Here is a 5911-nt window from a genome sequence, read left to right as displayed (position 1 = left end):
TTTATTCCTCACAAGTCTTCCACCCATAATCTAATTCATTCTGTCTTCGATAATGGAACTAGTAACTACTAACTTTTAGTAAGGATATTTTTCAATTCTTCCTTTCTGAAGACAGCTTTGTCGGCTTTTACGCGGAAATATGTACCATTTGCACAGCAATTCTAGAAACAGCAAGCAGTAGACTATATGCACAAGTTCTTACTCCCTTACTTATATTATACTTTCTACCCCTAAAACTCCACTGTAACAGCTCTACAATTATGCTTCGTTGCTATTATGTTAAACTGTCGTATGTCCCAAATTTGGCCAAATGCGTTTCTTTTTCCATTTATTTATTTTTGCTTGTAATGGGCGGTTCTTTTGGTCAAACTATTGTATCTCCAGCTGCTTCAGATACCAAGATATCAAAAATTGTCAAAGTACTGCTACGGAATAGTGAAACTATCTTTTCGCTTTCTGAAAAAGCAACGTTTTGGACTTTCGACACTTGCATAATAGTAACTGTCTAAATTATAAATTACATTCTCTGAAATGATACCACGTTTTACATGTTCATTTTTCTTTCTAATATATATATATATATATATATATATATATATAATATGTGCCCCAGCATGGCCACAGCTCATTAGCTGAAACTAGAAAAATCAAAAATCAAAAATCAAATATATATATGTATATATATATAATATATATATATAATATATATAATATATATAATAATATATATATAATATATATAATATATATATATAATATATATAATATATATATAATATATATATATATAATATATATAATATATATATAATATATATATATATATACGTACACACACACACCTGCTCGAAGAGGACCACTAATAGTCATTTACTGTTAGGTAGGTACAGTAACACTTTCGTTTAAGTCACAATTCAAGTCGGAGTTTTAGTTGTAAACCAATATAAGTACTACTTATTTTATATACCTATTACATTGCGTCATTAGACGCAATTTTACACACACACACACAGGTATCGGTGTTTATATACATATATACATACACACACACACAAACAAACGAACGATGGGATGGCTAAGGCGTGATCAATTTTTGAATATATTTCTTTTCGATTAGAACTTACTCAATTCTAAAAGTAACCTACATCTAAAATGAAGTAATGAGAAAATTTGAGAAGAACTAAATTTTCAGAAAGTGAGATCAATTTGGTATATTAATTAATTCATTCATTCAAATTACCTGTACTCACCAAAGTAATTCGAACAACTTTTGCCTCCGTTTACGATTTCTGAGCGCGCGGTTGTATCTGTCTGCAGAGTACACTTTCAGAAGTTTATTTAAGAAAACAAAGTTCCTACTATATTAAGCTTTGGTATTTGATTTTTTTTAAATTTGGCAATATATATACATACACGTATATATGTGCATGTAAAATATATATCCATATATTTACATATATCTTTACCTATATATATATATATATATATATATAATTTATTAAAGTTGGGAGCTTTGTTATCATTGGTCCTGAGTACGTTCTGTGACGGGTCTTCATATGAATGTACAACAATGCTTTTATAAACGAAATTAATAAACCTATGAAAGTTAATGGATATTAATACGTATTCTTAATAAAAGTATAGTTATGATATTTAAAAACAAGGATTTAAAAATATTTGGTGAGTACGAAAGCATTTTAGTAATTTTATTTCTTCAAAGTTTTTGGTACTATGGAGATCGGTTCTTAATTGTCGATTAAAAAATTTCTATATTTAAATATTGTTTTCCTCATCCTTTCATATTAATTATTTTAAATATAATATCGAACACTTTTCTATTCGGCAGATCTTCGCCCTCACTCCACCCCATCTCCACGATGTTCTCTCTTCGTTAATTTTACGCATTATTTTTCTTTCGGTTTACTTCCTATTTTTAGAGGTCGCTAAATTGAGATATCTGTTCAAGTCTATTGCCGTCACATCATTAATTTTTTTCAATTTCTGATCTAAACCTATGTAGCGTGTAATTCACAGGATCCCGGGTCAAGTTCCTCCCCGTGTCATACCAGTCTTCTATTCCGTAATTTTATGCAATCTACTTTCTCAGATTGGCGATTCCTCTTTGAAATACATTCCCCTGAGGGCCCAAACGCCTGACATTCGAGAATTACAACTCTACATGGTTACTTGATCTGTTGTAACAAATAATACAAAATACTCACATGTATAGTGGGGGTAGAATCGCTTGGCTACTGGAGATAACTGCTGACGCGTGCATACCTTGGCTATTGGCTCATGTAGGTAGGACAATGTCATACTGATAACACTTATTTAGGCTGAAACACATGATTATCACTGACCTCTTATTTATAGACAATAAGTCTGTCCTTTTCCTTAATAGCATATCAACTCTGGAGATTTTGCTCCTTGAGATTATCTCCCCTTCTCATATTGGTCATTATGATACATCCTCTAGAAGGAGATAATTTTAATACCTATTTCTTTACTACCCACAAGGGGCTAAACACAGAGGGGACAAACAAGGACAGACAAACGGATTAAGTCGATTACATCGATCCCTAGTGCGTAACTGGTACTTATTTAATCGACCCCGAAAGGATGAAAGGCAAAGTCGACCTCGGCTGAATTTGAACTCAGAACGTAACGGCAGACGAAATACGGCTACGCATTTCGCCCGGCGTGCTAACGTTTCTGCCAGCTCGCCGCCTTTAGATAATTTTAATAAATCAATAATTTATGTTGTATGGCTTTTGACATTTTTTCACGCTCAGAGTTGCTGAAGCATGGAATAAACTGTCTGCGTCAGTTGTTGACTGCCATGACACTGCATCCTTTAAGGCCCTCATGCTTTCCGAAATCCGCCGAAACTACACCTGATTATATATACACTTTAGATGAGTTGTAGTGCACCAGAGCACTGTACACAATTATTATTATTAAAAAAATATATATATATGTGTGTTTGTATATGATATTCACAGGCATGTCACTGCCCAGTTTGGGTTATTTCTCTTTGCTCATATTTGTTTAAATTAGGCAAATTATCTGGGACATGAATGTGTCTTACTCTCTTTATGCATGTTTCTGTTCCTTGGCTACTGCAGCTAACATAGGATAATTGTCATGCTGATGACGTCTAGAGAAACAAAAATGTGTGGCCATTACTGTCTTCTTATTTTCATGACATATCTTTATATATAAAAGTGAAGTTGTGTGTCTGTCTCCTACGATTTAGATTCCTAACTACTCCCACATTTTGCGGTGCAGTTTAACCAAAACCGGGTATCTTATAGTCGTGATTCATATCGAGCCCTTCTGGGTATTAGCGCGCGTCTACGATGAGTCTACGATTAAAAAAAAATTTACCATCATTTTTTCCATTTTAATGCATTTTTTCGCTATTATATAAGGGAAGTAACTCTCTAAAAACGTCTACGATGAGTCAACGATTAAAAAAAAAATTATCATCATTTTTTATTCCATTTTTAATGCATTTTTTGCTATAACTCAATAAAAATGCTTATATAGTTATTTCCCTTACAAATCCGAGCAACGCCGGGCAATACTGCTAGTAAATATATACATCTTTTAGAAGATTTTGCTGGCAAATTTTAAAATTAACATAAACATTTATTTACATGAAAGAAAATTACTGGCGAACTTTCATCTAATTCTTCCAAATCTTTATGTTAAATTAACTGTATTGAAGCCGTTTGTAAGAATTCTTTTTTTTTTTTTTTTTTTTTTATCACAGCAACTGTTCACACACCACAAGGTTTGATGGAACCTACTGGAGCAAGCCAGCATGCTGATAGCATTACAAGGCTGAGGCATTGGGAAAGCCAAGCACCCTCATGGACATCACTTGACACCTCGGTGAGACAAGCTGCCAATGTTGACAAGAACTTTGCAGTTAGTGGCTCAGTCCCTCTGAATGTCTCAAACGCCACAGGCTGGAAGAGATAGTTCACTGTCAGATCTCAATACTTCAGGGTTTTCTTCCTTTTGGCTACAGAAGCAGTGACCCTCCAATTAACTGCAGCATCCAAGATGTGGGAGGAAACAAAGGAGTCACAGACTGTGGTGTCCCAAATAAGGCACCTACCTCTAACCCAGGGGAGAGAGGGTAAGACCACCTGGTCTTTTTCCATCACTTCTGGATAACCCCAATGGCTCCAGAACTGAGAGGATATCAATCTGAACCAGGGCCCACTTAATGATTAGGTTTAGCTTAGTGTGACGAGTGAAGTAACCAGCATTTAGGCAGCAAGACAAACCGGGAAAATCTGTAGAGTCGAGGGGCCTACCACAGTGGCACCTCAGTTCCCTACAGACATCAACTCCTACTCTGAGTGTGATGGTGGTACAGAATTCATCTGGATTGAGTAGACCTCCGATGTTGGCCACAGGCAGGGCATCAATCCAGTCCCCTGAGAATTTTGCACTAGCTGAAAGTAGGCAACACCTTGAAAATTGATCAGATTGATCAGAGGCACCTGAATGCAGATTGTCCCATATTCTCTGTTTCCATCTATCCTGTAACTGTAACCAGAACTGACAAACCCAGCTCTCCCTATTGTGATAGAGCTTCAGCCATTTCTCTATTGGAATTAATCCATGTTGGAGAGGATGTTGCCTACCAAAGGAGAGCAAGTGTCTGTGGAGGAAAGAAAACAGGGAAGAGATAAAGATGAGCACTTGTGCAGACCTAGATCCCGAAACCGTTTGGGTAAACCAGCTTGGTCGCAGGAGTCTGGGAAGAATTTGACATTGACCAAGCATTTGATTTTCCTGAAGATTAGATTGTCAAAGTATTGGAGGGATGACAGGAATCTATAAGAGGGACTTTCCAGATAATAACTATGTCCTTTCACTTAATGGCATGTCAACTTGGGGGAATTCTTGATTCTTAAGATTATTTCTCCTTCTTATGTGGAGCTGGTTCTTGAGTGCCATTTGGTAATTATGATGATGATGATGACACATCCTCCAGTGGCAGACATCATTTTAATAAATTAAGAATTTATATTGTATGGTACTTGGTATACCTATATTTGTCTATGTTATTTATTCAACCCTGGAATGAAAGAATGCAAAGAGTCTACCTCAGCAGATTTTGAACTTGAGGAGGCAATACAGTTTCTCACTTCACTTGAAAGTTTCTCGTTTCATCTAACTATCTCACTTTAACACTATGTTTATGTCTGCATACAGTAGCTACATTAAAAAACTCAAAACTTTACAGAAGAGAGTTGAAGGATCTAGCTCTAAAAATACTTAAATCACATTAAAATCAATGTGACTTAGGAACTTTTTAACAGTGGGCAGAAATAAAATCAAACTGGCAATCCATGAATTCTTCACAACATAATTTATCCAATGACATTACATGTCTGTAAAAAAAATAAAACAAAAGATTTAATGAAACTGAAAAAATGCTATTTATTGAAGTTCTTTTGAGACCTTTTTCCCTGGACTCCTCTGAGCAAAAGTGTCTTTGATGTTAAGATAGAGCTAAAACTCAAAGCCCTTACCTTCCTTGCTTTCGTTTTAAGAAGTTTGCTTCCCAACCACATGGTTTTGTGATTAGTCCTACTGAAGTCCCAGGCCAATCAAAGCTTTATGAGTGGATATGGTAGACAGAAACTCAAAGAACCCTGTCTGTCTATCTATGTCATTGTTCAGTTTTATTTCAAGGTGTCTAACCAATAGAGTAAGAGCCGGTTTCTAACCTAGATCCAAGGCTGCTTCATTGGAATTTCAACCTCAACAACAGAGTATTTTTGTTTGTATGTATGTATATGTGCAGATTTGTATGTTTCTTTATATATGCATTGTCATGCATATGGTTGCATATCTAGACATGCTTATATATATCTAAATGATAAAC

The 5911-nt window shown here is 35.2% G+C and overlaps 1 protein-coding gene across 3 annotated transcripts in view; it reads right to left on the bottom strand.

The window, feature by feature from the left end:
* Window positions 1–2437, bottom strand: part of LOC115232473 — a 27144-nt gene extending 24707 nt beyond the window's left edge. The window contains exon 1 of one of the 3 annotated variants that reach the window (XM_029802354.2): window positions 2223–2437. The gene's annotated coding sequence lies outside the window, so the exon portion shown is untranslated. Of the gene's footprint in view, window positions 1–1240; window positions 1374–2222 lie in introns of those variants that run through there. The other 2 variants (XM_029802355.2, XM_029802356.2) reach the window with 2 other exon arrangements.
* Window positions 2438–5911: the final 3474 nt, after the last annotated feature.

The sequence above is a fragment of the Octopus sinensis genome, linkage group LG2 (genome assembly GCF_006345805.1).
Source record: "Octopus sinensis linkage group LG2, ASM634580v1, whole genome shotgun sequence".
In the NCBI taxonomy this organism is placed as follows: Eukaryota; Metazoa; Mollusca; class Cephalopoda; order Octopoda; family Octopodidae; genus Octopus; species Octopus sinensis.
Note: the sequence above shows the minus strand (reverse complement) of the source record. Positions and strands in the feature narration are given on the sequence as shown.